Source organism: Tachyglossus aculeatus, chromosome 14, assembly GCF_015852505.1.
Source record: "Tachyglossus aculeatus isolate mTacAcu1 chromosome 14, mTacAcu1.pri, whole genome shotgun sequence".
Lineage (NCBI taxonomy): Eukaryota > Metazoa > Chordata > Mammalia > Monotremata > Tachyglossidae > Tachyglossus > Tachyglossus aculeatus.
This window is the reverse complement of record NC_052079.1, coordinates 9,234,942-9,252,436: the sequence shown is the minus strand read 5'-3', so window position 1 is coordinate 9,252,436 and position 17,495 is coordinate 9,234,942.

The following is a 17,495-nucleotide window of genomic DNA, read 5'->3' as shown; positions in this document are numbered from 1 at the left end:
ATTTTAACAGAGCTTGTTTTATAAACAGTAAATCAAGCAATCTCAGCTGCAAAATCTCAGTTAACAAAAACAGAACTACTCTTACAGGTCAAATGTTTTCCCATAATGTTGACAGCTATAGAATTGCTAATACTAACAAATGCCTTTTTGTGGGTTTAAACTGCAATAAAAATTGGATAAGCTCCATTTCTAAGGTGACTACTTAGAATACGAGTTAGAATATGAATAATACAACTCTAAGCTAGCTTTCCCTAGAAACGAATTCTCCCCAGGAGTGACATAAGTGTTTAAAACTCCACATGCCTTTTAGGAAGCCGTTGAAATTGTGCTGTGAGTCCTCTATTTCATGAACAATAATCAGACATGCTCAAAGTCCTCTTTCTTTCAAGGAGAATTAGAATTTTTACCAAACAAAGTTTCAAGGAAAGTTTGTAGAGCTAGTGGAGCTGTTCACATTAGTGCCCCAGGCAGGTCCTGGTGAGGTTGAAGGTGGGCAACGGCTGGAGGAGTGGAGAATTTCCCACTGGAGATCGAGACCAGAACTCTAGATGCAACTAGTTGACATTTGAAGGTGCTGTCAGCCCTTTGATTGTCTGATAATTGACAGAAAGCCTCTTGTTCCCCCACCTGGATACCTCGGCTCCACCTGCTCAGCACCCCAAGACTGGCTGTGTGGAGTGAATGGGGGCAGAAATATCTGGCTGTGTTAACACCCCTGGGATCACAGAGTCCTTATCTCCTGACTCTGGGCTCCTCCCCAACTACCGTTTGCCAAGGACAGTTTGTCCAGAGAATTGGATCCACTCCCTAAATGGGATCATACTCAGCAAGCTCAGAGTAGTCTGAATTCTGTCTGGCATTATAAAGCACCAGGCATCCAGGAAAAATGAAGGTTGAAAAATGCAGGAATGACCTTCTGCCATACTGGGAGAGGGGATGAGATATTGGTGCAGTATGTCATAGCTGTGATCCCATTAGTGGGATGAGATATTACTTATTGAAGAGAAAGGTGGAGAGACGAACTTAGCCTGGGCTGTGACAGTTCAAGGTTTCCTTTTTGATGTAGAAGACTTTTCCATCTAATTAATGTAATTGTGGTATTTGTTCAGTGCCTACTACTTGCCAAGCTGTGTGCTAAGCGCTGGGATAAATACGAAACAATCAGATCAGACTCAATCCCATTCCACTTGGTTATCTCAATGAAGAATCTCTTTTCTTCTTGAACCTATCTTTTGGCATTCTCATTTTTGGAAAACCTGAATTTAAGATGAGCGATCCCCACTTCCAGTTGGTGCCCCCAAGGCTGGTCTGGGTGCTCAGGTGTTAATAATAATGATGGCATTTATTAAGCGCTTACTATGTGCAAAGCACTGTTCTAAGCGCTAGGGAGGTTACAGGGTGATCAGGTTGTCCCATGGGGGCTCACAGTCTTAATCCCCATTTTGCAGATGAGGTAACTGAGGCACAGAGAAGTTACGTGACTTGCCCAAAGTCACACAGCTGGCAATTGGCAGAACCGGGATTTGAACCCCTGACCTCTGACTCCAAAGTCCGTGCTCTTTCCACTGAGCCACGCTGCTTCCCCAATAGCCCAATAGCCCAAGCTCTACAGCCAAGCACAGTATTAAGTGTTGGAGTATATGCCGGATTATCCAGCTCAAACAGTCCTGTCCCCCATGGGACTCCCAGTCAAAGTAGGAAGAAGAACAGGAATTGAATCCCCATTTTACAGATGAGAAAACTGAGAAATGAAGTGACTTGCCCAGGGTCACACAGCTGGTAAGCAGTGAAGCAGGGATCAGACCCTCTAGGCCATGCTGTTTTTCTTTGAGATTGTTTTTCATGATGTCTCTCATTTATTTATTCTGTCCTTCCGAACATGGCCGTTGGTAAACTTGCCCAGCCATTTGTTGAGGAGTATGGCTATAAGAGGACCTACTGAAACTGCTCCCATAGCTGCATACAGCCTCTGAAGTAGGCCCAGGTGTCCTCATCCTAGAGAAGGTTGCACACTACAACTCTAGTCTTTCAATCTGGCATGAAGCAAGTGGGCTAGTGGAAAGGGCTGCATTTCAATCCTCGCTCTATCACTTGTCTGCTGGGTGACTTTGGGCAAGTCACTTAACCTGCTCTGTGCCTCCAATTCCTCATCTGTAAAATGGGGATTCAATACCTGTCCTCCCTCACCCTTAGATTGTGAACCCCATGTGGGACAGGGACTGTGTCTGACCTGATTGTATTCTTTCTATCCCAGTGGATAGCATAATGCTTGGCACATCATAAGCGCTTACTAATAACAATAATAATTTAGCAAATGCCACAGTTATCATTATAATTAAGCTTGATGGCCCATTGTTGCCAAACCCCGTTAGTTCCCATATGCTATGTTGAACTACTTGGTATTTTTGTTACTCCTTTGTCAGTTCATTCAATCATATTTCACTCAAATACATTTATTGAATACTTCCTGTGTGCAGAGTACGGTGGTAAGTGCTTGGGAGAGTACAATATAACTATAAACAGGCACATTCCCTGACCACAATGAGCTTACAGTCTAGAGGGAGAGACAGACATCAACATAAATAAAATACAGCTATGTACATAAGTGCTGTGGGGCTGGGAGGGGGGATGAATAAAGGGAGCAAGTCAGGGTGACACAGAAGGGAGTGGGAGGAGAGGAAAGGAGGGTTTAGTCAGGGGAGGCCCCATGGAGGAAAGGGCTTCCCTGATCTGATCATCTGATCTGATCAGTCTGATCATTGCTGATACCATACTGTTTAGGTAGGACCAACTGTAGTGTGTTCACATACTCCACTCCAGCTTGCTCACTCCACTCCTCTCAAGCTAACTCCTAAGTGTACCGTATTCAAACTTCTCCCATCTCTGACCCACCACTAATAACAATGATAATAGTAATAATAATTGTGTTTTTGTTAAGCACTTGCTATATGCCAAGCACCTTACTAAACGCTGAGGTAGATACAAGATCATCAAGTCCCACAAGGAGCTCACAGTCTAAGCAAGAGAGAGAACAGATATTGAATCCCCGTTTTTCAGATGAGGTAATTGAGGCACAGAGAAGTGACTTGCCCAAAGTCATACAACAGGCAAGTGGCAGAGCTAGAATTAGAACCCAAGTCCTCTGACTCTTAGGCCCATTCCTCTGGGCCACATTGCTTCTCACCTTTTCTTTCTACAAAGAGCTTCTTCCCCACCTCAAATCTGCAAAAACGACCTTTAGAGACATCCTAAAAAGCCACACACTCCGTGGGATAGGGAGAAGGAATTGCATTAGTCAAACAGAAACTGGAGTGAGGTTCTCTAGGAGGAGGGGGAAGGGGGATGGTCCACAGAGTTGATGAAGGCTCTGTCAAGTGATCCATCCACAGGCCTACTCTCCAGAGACACAACATTCATCCAGACTGGAAAGTACTCTGGGCAACTCATTGTCGGAACCCAGTGCCACACACACTGAGGGCACTAAAAAACATGGTTTGATGACAGTGATTATAGCACCATCATGATCCGTAATAGAGGCGGCCCTATGTGGGTGGAAGACAAATCGCTCCTCTGCTAAGGGAGGGCCTTTTCATCCCTTTTCATCCCTTTTCTTTGAGCGAGTGGGACCAGCATGTTTGGTTTACATTCCCAGTTTTTGACTCTCAGGTTGGACCTGCTAGAACCAGTGGGGTTAAGACTCTCATGGTTCCCCACCTTTCCGCATGGATGATCTAAGGTAGATTCATTTCTCATCTATGAGGGGGAGGAGGGGCATTACCCAATTTACCAATTGCAGTGGAATTGACAGTCTGCCAGCTCTTTGTGGAAAGCTGGGTTAATTTGCCCAAACGCTCTAAGAATAATGATAATAATTGAGGTATTTATTAAACACTTACAGTGTGCCTAGCACTGTCCTAAGTGCTGGGGTAGATACGAGAAAATCAAGTCCCACATGGGGCTCACAGTTCAACAGGGAGGGAGAACAGCTACTGAATCCCCATTTTGCAGATGAGGGAACTGAGGCCAAGAGAAGTTAAGTGACTTACCCAAGGTCACACAGCAGACGAGTGGCAGAGCTGGAATTAGAACCCAGGTCCTCTGACTTCCAGGCCTGTATTCTTTCCACTAGGCCATGCTGCTTCTCAAAGGTCTGTAGGAAAGAGCGTGATGATGTATTTTTTGCTTTGTCCTCCTCATTAGAAAATGAACAAACTGTCCCATGGGACAGAATCCACGGTTAAGAAGGTGACTTCATTCTGGAGACAATTTCTAGCAGACTGACCGTACTAACAATGTCCTGAACTTTTAGGCAACTCTTCCCTTCATCAACTGAAGCCGCAGTCTGGTGCAATTGAATAGTCGGAGGTATCGCTAGTTGCAATCCTAATTAAAATTTTGGCCCCAAGTCATGAGCCGAATCCAAGCCAGAAGCTTTTGACATTTGCATTAGCTTTTTAAACAAAGTCTCTTTCCTGGATACAAACATTTTGAGGATGTTTGGTTCTCCCAGTTGCAGAAAAGTTCACAAGGAGTCCAGAGGAAAGAAAACTAATTGGGTTAGCTCTTGTTTCTCTTTTCCAACTTCTGGAACAGCCTATGGAGCTGAAATGTCACTTGAGATCTGTAAACCTCCACCAGATTCTGCTTTTCCCCACTCTGCCATTCCCCTCCAGCCATGGAAGCTCGGTTGGCCTAGGTCTGGCGTGGTTCTGGGTGTGAGTCAGCTTCATCTTGCCAAAGGCAGGGAGCTGGATTCTCTGAAGATCCCTTCAGCACTTCTACTCTGAATTCAATTCATTTAAGATTGATTAAGCCATCAGAGTGACTGGGAGACTTGATACCGAACAATTAGAGAAGCACCATGGTCTAGTGGCTAGAGCATAGGCCTAGGAGTCAGAAGGGCCAGCGTTTTAATCCTTGCTCCGCCTCTTGCCTGCTGTGTGACCTTGGGAAAATCACTTCATTTCTCTGGGCCTCAGTTACCTTATCTGTAAAATGGGGATTGAGACATTGAGCACCATGTGGGACATGGACTGTGTCCAACCTGGTTAATGTGTGCTTACCCTAGCACTTAATACATTGTCCTAGCACAGAGTAAGAGCATAACAAATACCATAAGTAATATATAAAAAAAAGAAGTATGGGCCCTCCAGGATTTTACAGTCTAAGCAATCAGTGCTATTTATTGAGTGCTCACTGTGTGCAGAGCACTGTACTAAGTGTTTGGGCGATACAATACAACAGGGTTGGTAGATATGTTCCCTGCCCTTAGGCTTATGGTGATCAGTAGAGAGCCCATCAGCAGGGCTTCGACTTAGATTTCTGAGCCAAATGGGACAAAATGTCAGTGTCCCCACCTCCCCACTCAATCTTGTTAAGGCCATCCCACCTCCTGGGTCTGCCCACCATTAGTTCTCAAAGCCTCCGTGACTTCCCTCTTAAAGCCTGAGAGAAATCACAAGATTTCAAGAAGAGAAGATTTTAGATGGGGGGAAGTGATGCAAATGATAAAAAGCAAAAGCTAGCAATCAGAATAGATATTCTATTGAGTTACAGAGATGCCAGGCTCCTGGTAAGAAATGTATGCTTAGGGCACTGAGGAGGGGAAGGCAGATTTCAGTTTGGAGAATCAGGACATGAGCTGTAGTCCCGTTTCCCCTGACCTCCAGTCCTGCAAAGAGGTGACACTCTTGTCACTGAAATATGAGGCAATTATGTATATTCTCTGATTTTCCAGCAAAATAAGAGCCATCCATGAAGACATTCCTATATGTGAAGGCTGTCAGGCAACCTTACAAAGAAGAAGGCTTGGAGAATGTGTTTCCTCTAGACTAGAGGCTCCTTGTAGGCAGGGAAAATGTCTACCAAGTCTGGTATACTGCGCTCTCTCAAGTGCTTAGTTCAGTGCTCTGCACACAGTAAGCACTCAATAAATACGATTGAATGAATGAATGAATGAATGAATGTCAAATTTATGGCCACCTGGATCAGTTCAGGACCCGGGAGAGAGGAAAAAGGTACAGTGTAGGCCGTTGGGAGCTCAGCTCCTGAATCCGTGTCTGTACCAAAGAGGCTTCCACCACCCCTGGGTGCTCTTCAGATATCCAAGGGTGTGGGGAAGCAGCAGCAGCAGCCCCTGTATCCCAGAGCAAAGAGCCAGCTGCTTGGCCCATGAGGAAGAGAAGAGCTCTCCACTGTTCCTCTACCTCACGGTTGTGTAAGGGGAAAAATTTTCTGGTGAATGCATGCATGTGCCTGTTTCTTTCATCTATGCCCCTCCTACACTACAGACCAATGCCAGGCCTTGCCCCCTCTGGGGCCACGGCAGTACTCGGGCCAAAGGGACCATGGCCCCAGCATGCCTTCCCAGGGTGGCTCAGCCAGGGTCGTGGACACAGTGACTGCTGTTCTGACAGCTACCCTGGCTCAAATGATCAATCCCGGTGCCGGGCATGAATGAGTTTCTGGTGCAGCCAGAAACCAGGAATCTCTTCCATCTTCATCTCTTCCTCCTCCTAGTCCTTGCTCTGGGATCTCCATCACCCCAGTTGGCAACAGAATCCATGTAGGTCCTTTGTTAAGATTTCAGGTGGTGGGACCAAACCCCTTTAATCAGGACCATCCCATCTGACGTGTGGCATCCGGGCACTGTTGGTCAAGGGCAGCCTGCCCACTTTGACTGAGAAGTGGGAGGAGAAGCAAGAAAATGTTCAGGAGGAGGTGGGGGGAATCCACCCCTCCCACACTGGGAAGAAACAATTATAGGGGGGAGAGGCCACTTAAGCCAAGTCAATTTAGATCAGAAAGACATTCCATTCCACCTGGACTCATTGGCTTGGCTCTGTTTTCTGCAGAAACTGAGAAAAGTACTTCAATTGATTCTGCCTAGAGAGCTAATGTGTGTTGTTCATTAGAACTTGTGAGAAGCAATTTGGGTTGCTGGGAGCAGCCTTTAGATTGACAGCAAGTAGACCTGGCCTTGTTACTTAGGAACATAAGATCATGAATCAGGCCATTCCTGGTCAGTCTAGTGGTCCATCCAACCCAGGATCCTATCACCAACAGAGGCAGTGAGACACTTGGAGGAGCTATATAATGGTTGTCTTCCTCTGAGAGAAAAGTGTTTTCTTTATTTCAGTCCCTGAAATAACAGTAACAAAAATAGCAACAATAATAAATCATAGTAAATAATAGTAATAAAAGAAGCACAGCCCCAAACTAGAATGTCTCAGGAGAATTGGAGCATTCTGTGCCCTAGATAGATCTTTTCTCAAGGTCACAAATTCCACACAGCACTTTCACCTTAGATCCCAAGACAGCTCAGTGACATTGTGAATTGTATTGCCCCATTGTATTTCCTCGGCCTCTCTCACTTGGCATGGCATCACTTGAGTTTTTGATTTGGACATTTTGTACCCATTGTGCACTGCTGAGTACTGTAGGTGAATTCAACAAGTCCCTTCCCTATTCAGATTTACCACTGGGAGTGTATCCCTCCCTCCTGTGTCTCCAACTCAGTACGTCCTCTAGTCAATTAATCAATCCATGGTATTTATTGAGCACTCACTGGCTGCAGAGCACTGAACTAAGTGCTTGGGAAAGTACAGTACAACAGAGTTGGTAGACAACTTCTCTACCCACCCCGAATTTACAGTCTAGAGGAGGAGCTCTTTTGAGTAGTCTGCCCCATCCCAGCCTTTACAGCACCTCGAGGGTTAAGACAGCCCTAGAGGCCTTGAATAACCAGTAATTACTTTTTTCGAAGCCACATTAACATCCTCAGCAATATCAACTGCGCCCATGTAAAGTCAAGTTTCGTGAGGTTGATTGTAATTAGTCTTCAGGGTGACAATCTGGGAGTGTATTATCACTCACAATGAGGCCTACACCAAATCTAAAAATACCATGTCAGCTGTGCCTGTGAATGCTTATCTATCACTGGGCCGTAGGATTAGCTGTTGGAAAATGCACCTCAGATGTTCTTTTAAAGAAGCAATCACCATGTTATCGTACTAGTGGCACTTCTACAAATGACTTGCCTCTAAACTCAGCTAGCAAGGAGTGAACTCTCCATAGACATGCATTCACTCCTGAAACACACAGACACACATGCACATGACACCCAACTCAACTCTTAGCATGAGTTGCATTTACGTTACAAAAACTGTATGCATTTTTTGATGGTATTTGTTAAGCGCTTTCTAAGTGCCAGACACTATACTAAGTTCTGGGGTTGATACAAGCTAATCAGGTTGGATTCAGCCCCTGTCCCACATGGGGCTCACAGTCTTAATCCCCATTTTACAGATAAGGTTACTGAGTCACAGAAGGTAAGTGACTTGCTTAAGGTCACACAGCAGACAGTTGATGGAGCTGGGATTAGAACCTAGGTCCTACTGTCTCCCAGGCCCATTGCTCTATCCACTAGGCCACACTGTTTCCCTAGGCTACCAGTATTGAGTGCCTACCACGCACTGTAATAAGCACTTCAGAGATTATAATAGCTAAAGTGTGTGTATGTGTGTGTGTCTGTGTGTCCATCCCCATGGCCCCAGGTGAGTGTATAGCTATGTGTCCATCTCCATGGCCTGTGGGTGTTTCCGTGTCCACCACCCTGGGGATTAAGATTGTGAACCCCATGTGGGACATGGACTGTGTCCAACCTGATTACCTTCTATCTACCCCAGGGCTTAGAACAGTGTGTGACACATAGTAAGTGCTTAACAAATATTATTATTGTTATTACCCTAGCCCCAAGGGAGAGTCCTGGTTGTCATTGCAAAGTGGCCTTTGGTAGGTGAGGAACTGAGGTCAGCACACTTGGCAAATTTGCCTTTTCTCAACGTTTGTCATCATGGCTTTCGTTGGTCTCCAATCCCCACTGGTACTGGTTGGAAGGGCTACTGTAGGGACTTTACCCCAAGGGTTTCTGTCACAAAAAAAGACACCCAGACTGGTCCATGAATCAGTTGGCATTCTAGTCTTCTGCCCTTCTCTTCCTAGAGCAGATAGCTGGTAGGGGAGAATTTTCTGGTCCCGATTTGGGTCCCCAGAATACAAGACAGAATACAAGGCTTTCGGCTTTCCTTTAGAAAGGACAAAAAAGATTCTTCTGAAGCTAAAAATAGTTCCAGTACTCATCAGTATTCAACAAGCTTTCATCATATAACAAAGTTACACAGTCTAAGGTCAAAAGAGCATAAAATCCAATTCAATCACAAAACATAATTCTCTTCCTGGTATATATCCCTCCTTGAGCTAGAATCCATATTCCTAAGTGTTTCCAAGTTAATTTATCTATCTAAGATCTTTATCTGGGTCTCTCTTTTTTCAGCCAGGCCTGCTTCCCCTTGGGCCTTCAGCACTTCCCAAAATGGTGGCTCAGCCCCAGCCATATCACTTAAACACCTTCCCCACTCACCTGAATCCCATTTTTATTAAGCCAGGCAATAGCCCGGTAGCTGTGACTAAGCACATGGAATTCCCCTCTACCATTGAGGAAGCCATTGTCCTGGCGATGTTCTTATGATGGGTACAAATGTCTTCAGTTTTGTAGGCTCAGCTGCTGTTGATAGAGACTCTGCTCCCACTGTTTCTTCAAAACCACTAGACTCTTCGGTCTCTTAGGGAAAATGCTATGGGGAATAGTCTACCACACAAATCTCTTCAACTAACAACACTCTAAAATTCCATCCCTATGTTTTCTTCTCTACTGATGAGTTGTTTAAACAGTGTAGACATTCCAACAGTCTCCAAACCTTAACTAAGACTTTAATGGGACAGGAGGAGTCTCGCCACCTTTGTCACCCCCGGGGCCCCACTTCCTCTCGGATTGAGTGGGTCGCCCACCCCCTCGTCGGCTTGGTGGGGCTTGTGGTTTTCTGGAGAATAATGATGGATCCCTCCTGCCTGCAATTTGAGCATCGCAGGGAGCGACCAGAGGTGGAAGGAAATGAATGGGCTGGTACTAAGTTTCCATGAGAAATCAAAGTCCCAGAACGGTCGTTCCAGTATGAAGTTTATTTTGCCTCTGCAGCCCTTTTGGCCCATACCGCCCTGGGCAGGAGAGGGATGCTTGGCCCTGCCCCTGGCCCTTGCTATGTGGGGGGCAATACAGGCCCCTTTTCCTCATCAGTGGGTTTATCTCCATGCCTGCATCCCGTCCCTGCTGCCCTTATCATCACAGGAGACACTAGTAGCATTCCGTGGAGAAGCAGTGTGGCCTACTGGAAAGAGCATGGGCCAGAGTCAGAGGATCTGGATTCTTATCCCAGTTCTGCCACTTATTTCCTGTGTGACGTTGGGCAGGTCACTTAACTTTTTGGGCCTCAGTTTCCTCATCTGTAAAATGGAGGTTTAAATCCAACTCCTTACTCAGACTGTGAGCCCCATGTGGGACAGGAGCTGGGTCCAACCCAGTCATCTTGTATCTTACTCAGCTCTTGGTGCAGTGCATTGCACATTGTAAGCACTTAACAAGTACAATAAATACTATTATTGTTATTATTAAAATATACTTACTTTCACCCTTGGGAACCTCCCCCTCCTGAAATGGAGTCCCTGAAATCTGTCAGGCTAGCTCCCCTTTAACAAGGCTCCTGAGGGAACTCCTCTTCATTTGGCTGCCTAGGCTGTGGATAAGTTCGGAATGCCAGCTGAGCCAAAGTTTTCACTGTAGTCTTACCTCACCTTGCCGGGACTTCTCAAGAATGTGAAATAATCCAACAGAGATCCTCCACCAGACTCCTCAACCATTCCTCGAGGTGCTAAGCACCTCACCCCACTGAGAAGTTCAATCTCTTTTTCCGCCTCGGAGAATCACCTGTGCCGAGAGGCACTCGCCGCCCACCACCTCATGACTCCTTTGCATGCTGTTTTATAGTTCACTTCGTCTTCCTTCGGGAAATCACTTTTTAATAGCTTCTTTGCATTTTACACCTGAAGAAAATATGCTCTAAAAATAAAAACCTCACTTCTCCAAGCTTCTGAAGTACTCCCGAAAATGATAACCTGCTGGATGACAGATTCATCTTCACTTTCTCCATATGTCAACCCAGAATCCTCCACTGCCTCTGCCGTCTCTGTTATTTGATAGCCCTCGGCCCCTCCTTCATGATTCTAAGTTTAGGTTTGACAGCCTAAGTAGAATCAATCCGGCAAATGTATTTATTGAGCACTTACTATGTGCAGAGCACTGTACTAAGTTCTTAGGAGAATACCGTATCACAAATCTGGTACACATGTTCCCTGCCCACCATAAGCCCACAATCTAGAGGGGGAGACAGATATTAATAAAATAAATAAATTATAGATACATACTGAGGGAGGGATGAATAAAGGGTGCAAATCCAAGTGCAAGAGTGACACAGAAGGGAATGGGGGAAGAGGAAATGAGGGTTTAGTCAGGGAAGGCCTCTTGGAGATGTGCTTTTAATAAGATTTTGAAGGTAGGGAGTGCGATTGTCTGTGAGATATGAAGAGGAAATGTATTTTTTTTTTCTACAGGGCCTAATTCAGTATGGACCCCTGGACTCCTGGGATGGAATGTGAATGTATCCAGGTTCAGAATAGCCTATTGGGCAGTATGTACTTTGCTAGTAGTTGGGAAAGGGGATGGCCTCCTCGAGAGGACATCTCCTGCCTTCTCTCAAAATCTCCCCCCTCCACCTGTGCCTCCAAATTAATCCTTTCGCACCTAATCACACTTGCCCCCTCCCCTCTTTCCTCCCTGACCACCATCTTCAACTGTTCACTTTCTAAATTGCTTCTTCCCCATGCTTTCAAACATGCTCATGTCTTCTCTAGCCTAAAAATCCCTCCCTTGACCCCATGGTTCTCTCCAGTTATCGCCCCATCTCCCTTCCACCTTTCCTCTCCAGACTCCTTGAGTCTTCCTCTTCTCCAATCCTCTCCTTGACCCGCTCCAGTCTGGCTTCTACCCCCTTGACTCCATGGAAACTGCCCTTTCTAAGGTCATCAGTGACCTTCTTGCCAAATCCAACGACTGATACTCCATCCTAATCTCAGCTGCATTCGTCACTTTTGACCATCCCCTTCTCCTGGAAGCATTATCCAACTTTGGCTTCCATGTCTTCTATGAACTTGGATCTGTACCCTTTAAGCACTTAATATTCACCCCATGCTCAGCCCCATGGCACTTATGTACCCATTTGGAATTATGTATGTGTTTTAATGACTGTGTCCTCCGCTAGACTGTAAGCTCCTTGTGGACATGGAACATGTCTACCAACTCTGTTGTATTCTCCCAAGTGCTCGGCACACAATGAGTGCTCAAAAACATGCTTAATTGGTTGAATGATTGAAGGCCTATCCCAGATTTGACTAGACTGAGTAAGCTTTCCAGGGAGAAATTTTCAGGTCACTGGATGGTGGCAGGGAATGCTGGATAAACTCAGCGGGCTCACCATGAGACATACTCCAAAAGTCGAGTGAAAGGCTGGGGGCCCTAAGTACCAAAAACTTTGGCAGGTCAGTCTGAGAAGGGAGCCCTGGTGAGAGCACACCAAATTAGAGCTGATTTTCCCTGAAGTAAGTTCTCAGGGATTTTTACCTGGAAATCCTTGGGGAATAAGCCTGTCACATCACACCCTCACAGACTCAGAAAGATTAGAAGTTTAGCACAGCTCAAGGTAAGTTACAAGTGCTTGCAGTAGGGGAACAGTATTTTAATTAGAGAGTGAACTAGGGAAAATGGAGAGCTGTTTCTAAAAAAGAAGAAAAGCAATAACTAGCACAAAATAGCACATTCTCATGGTAATATCAGCTGCTGCCCCTTTGAGAATGGAGTACAGAAATGAGTTATTGAAATTACTCCTCGTACTATTGCTCTGCCTTTAAGATTTGGCCACACGCTTTGATGTTTGTGCATTGGTGACTATCGTCTCAATAACATTTTTGCAGTTCATACCCCAAGGCATATTTGACTTCTCTGAATATTGCCTTTTTTCCCTTCTTTATTGTGGTCTAGGTATTTTCATCCAGTTGGTTTAAGATGGCTCCCTTCAGCCACCTGTTCAGTGATGAAACCTTGAATGTTTAGCCCAGTGCTTGGCACATAATGAGTGCTTAACAAATACCTTAATTAATTAGCCTCTCTATTCCAATGGGGCCCACAAGTTGGTTGGCTTTTCCTTTACTGAAAATGAAAAGAGGAGTAAAATTGTGTAATTGCTCTCTGTCTACTCGGCATTTGGGGCACTCGGACTTTCTGACAGAAATAAGACACCATGTAATGATAATGATACTGACTGTGGTATTTGTTCAGAGATTACTTTGTGCCAAACACTGGGTAAGCAATGGGGTAGATACAAGATAATATGGTTAGATTCAGTCCCTGTCCCACTTGAGGCTCACAGTCGGAGAGGGAGAGAGAACAGATATTGAATCTCCATTTTATAGATGAGGAAATGAGGCACAGAGGAAGTGAAGTGACTTTCCTAAGGCCACAGAGCAGGCAAGTGATCGAGATGAGATTAGCACCCAGGTCGTCTAAATTCCAGGCCCGTGCTCTTTCCACTAACCTTTTGCCAGTGGAGAAAGGTCTAAGCAGTACAGTCTTTGGCTCCCAGGGATTTGATGGTCTTATGATTTCTGGTGGTCATGCAAGTCCACACTCTCAGGCCGATTGCTTTAATATTCTGTTGTTCGCTGCCTGGGAGGAACTCGCACATTTGGAATGTAGGGTGAAAAAGAAGATTCCAGCACAATGGTGGTGGGTTCTCTTCCCTCTTCCCTACAGAACTGAGAAACAGGAAATGTCTCTGTTCAGTTGGTGTCCCGGAAGCCCATCAGCTTTTGTAAGGTCAGTAATGTGAAGTTCTCCTGCTTAGTAGCCTTTGGGCCACAAATCAGAGCTGTAGAGAATGGCAGAGAATCATCTGCCTAATCGCATGAAGCAGCATGGTTTAGTTGCTAGAGCACAGGCCCAGGGAGCAGAAGGACCTGAGTTCTAATCCCGGCTCCACCACATGTCCGCTGTGTGACTTTGGGCCGGTCACTTAACTTCTCTGTGCCTCAGTTGCCTCTTCTGTAAAATGGGGATGAGTATGAGCCCCATGTGGGACAAGGACTGTGTCCAACCTGATTAACTTGTATCTTCCCCAGGGCTTAGTACAGTGCTTAACACATAGTAAGCACTTAACAAATGCCATAATTATTATTTATTATTATTATTACCTCAGGCACACATTGTGGATCCCATGATATTTGTAGTGAAAAAAGATCTCCTTTTACCAATTCCATTTTCTGAATTAATGCAGCACCAAAATAAATGGCTTGACTGGCCATCCCAGTGGGAGTGGGAGTCACACCCATGAGGTTGTCGGAGGTTTATGGGAGTAAATCCAGCCCTCTTCTGCAGCTGCTGTATCCCATGGGTGTTCCCTGTGCATATCATCATGACTGAAACCCATCTCTGTGCCACTGTCTCCACCCACCTCCCCATCACACTCTCTACCCGTTACCTCATCATGACAGAAACTGGGCATCAGGCTCCTTGCTCCCTCCTTCGGCCCTCAGCTCACTGCCAGCCAGCACAGCCTCAGGGGTGCCCCCAGGATCCAGCCTGCCAGAGGTGGGCCAGGATGCTCCCCCCAAATCAGCTGTCAATCATGGAAATTCTCTGGCTAACTAGAAGATAAACACAAGGCACACGGTCCCATCTCTCCATAGAGGAGCCGGATGAAATTCAGTTGCGAAAAGATCCGTTGTCGATCCCTTCTCCCTGGCTTGTCAGCCAGGCTGAGCCACAGCAATCGTTAAACAGCAGGCTGCATTCACCCAGATGCTATTTGTTGCTTTCTAGTTGTGCAGTCAACACTCTCCCTCTTCAAAATAGGGTGATCTCTAAATCACCCATGAAATGGCAGTGTATCAAAAAGCAGTTTGCCATTTTCCCAGGAGAGTTTGGCCCTTGGCTAGGCAGATGTCAACCCCACAGGAAGATGAAATGCATGGAAGTTACAGTGCACAGTCTCTGAATTGACCTTACTCCCAGGGCCTGGGCTAACTGTTCAGAGCTGAGATTCCAGAGCCCCAGTTCAACCCACCTCACCCACGCTTTGTAGGAAGAAATTTATTTCTCTCTCTGACTACCTGGGGGTCTACAGAGAGTTTAATTCCCTGCCCTAAGCAATTCCTCACCACTCTGGCAACTCGGTAGCTTCGAAGTTCTGCCCCATTGCCTGTACCCATTTGAGAGCGACACAGTTTTGGGGATGGAGGTTTTAGTTGGATTTCAGTCCATGGAGCAACCCTAAGGGACCAGATCAGGCCCCCACAGGCAACCTGGGGACAGCAGGTAGAAGAGAGAGAAGAGAAACTCACTGAGGAGTTGAAAATGAGGGGAAAGTCAAAAAAGCTAACTCTTCTCCTCACAATCAATCAATCACTGGTATTTACTGAGCTCTTACTGTATGCAATAATAATAATAACGGCATTTGTTAAGCACTTACTATGTGTGAAGCATTGTTCTAAGTGCTGGGGGGGGATACAAGGTGATCAGGTTGTCCCACGTGGGGCTCACAGTTTTAATCCCCATTTTACAGGTGAGGTAACTGAGGCCCAGAGAAGTTAAGTGACTTGACCAAAGTCACACAGCTGACAAGTGGAGGAGCCGGAATTAGAACCCATGACTTCTGGCTCCCAAGCCCATGCTCTTTCCACTGAGCAATGCTGCTTCCCCTACTGTACTGTACTGTAGTGTACTGTACCATACTAAGCATTTGAAGGAATATGGTAGAGTAAATAGACATGATCTCTGCCGTACCTGACTAAGCCCTCATTTCCTCTTCTCCCACTCCCATCTGTGTCACCCTTGCACTTGGATTTGCTCCCTTTTTTCACCCCTCCTTCAGCCCCACAGCACTTATGTCCATATCCATAATTTATTCATTCATATTAATGTCTGTCTCCCCCTCCAGACTGTAACCTCATTCTGGGCAGGGAACATGTCTACTAACTTTGTTATATTATACTCTCCCAAGTGCTTAGTACGGTGCTCTGCCCACAGTAAGCGCTCAATAAGTGTGATTAATTGATTGATCGAATAGTTTAAGATCAGATTTGAAAGCCCTGAGAGGATAGCCTTACCACTAAAAACTAATTCAATGAAATTGGCCCAAATTAACCCATAGAGAAATTCCTTTCTGATAGATCCAGGTTCCCTTCTTTACAATTCTTACCCATACTTGACCCCACCGTGGCCACTTCAGCCCAGGGCCAGACTCTCCCCCCACCTTTCCAGGCCCCACCATCAAGCTCCTCACAGTGACCCCTGAAGACCCCACACCCAGATTTCAGAATGGTGAGACACAGGCTCCACTTTCCCCTCGGTCAGCACACCCATCAGCTTGGTTGGTTGCCTTTCCCCACCTCAAGTCCGGCCTCTCCTCACCTGTCTCACAGATGGAAGAGAGGGATTCCCCAAGTTCCCTTCTCTTAACTGGCCAGCAATTCCAGGCTTCATTATTCAGCCTCCTGTGACCGATGGCCAGTGTCACAGTGAGAAAGCCAGGATCTGACATTCAAGTGATTTTGAAATCCAGCCAGGAATACCTGGGCTCTGGTAGCATCCAAGACAGCTTGCTGGAGAAGAGCGCATACCATTCTCTTTGGGTTGTTTGTTTTTCAATTAATACGGCTTTTAAACTGAAAGCCACTTCTGGTTGTAAGGACTCTTAAAGGATACTTCATAAATTTAGTTGGGAGCTCATCATATATGAAGAGAAAGAGAGAAGAAGAAAGAGAGGAATAAAGGAAGGGAGAAAAAGAGAGAGAGAGAGACCTGTTCTCCTTCCCACAGGAGTTAAGGAGAGGGAGAATGAGTATTTAATCCCCATTTTACAGCTGAAGAAACTAATGTGTAGTGAAATCAAGGGACTTGCTCAAGGTCACACAGTAGGCAAGATTAGAACTCAAGTCTCCTGACTCTCAGTTCTGGGCTCTTTCCATTAGGACCTGGGGCTTATCATGTCCATCCCCACAGTGTTTGCTTATAGTCCTCAGGGCCTTTATAGGAGAGAGTTGGTAAATTATCCCCCCCACCTTCAGAGACCTCTTAAAATCCACCTCTTCTAGAAGGACTTCCACCACCCCAAATCATTTCAGCCCAATGGTAATCTCAATATGCCATATTCAACATTTATACATATACTGTTCTGCAAATCCTACTTATTTTATTCTCTTTATTCACCTCTTCGCCTTCCCATTCTCTTGCCATTACCAATGGCATCCATGATCTTTCTTTGGCTCCACTATTTATAAATTATTCATTTCTGCCCACCTGACCCATTAAATTGTAAGCTCTTTGAGGGCAGAACTGTGCCTTTAACTTCTGTTGTTCTCTCTCACGTGTTTAGTACAGTGCTCTGCACTCAGTAAGCACGTAGTTAATACTACTGATTGATTGACCGTTGATATACCACTTTTCCAGGGAAGAAATATTCTCAGATAAAAGGTTGGAAGGTTTTGTTTTG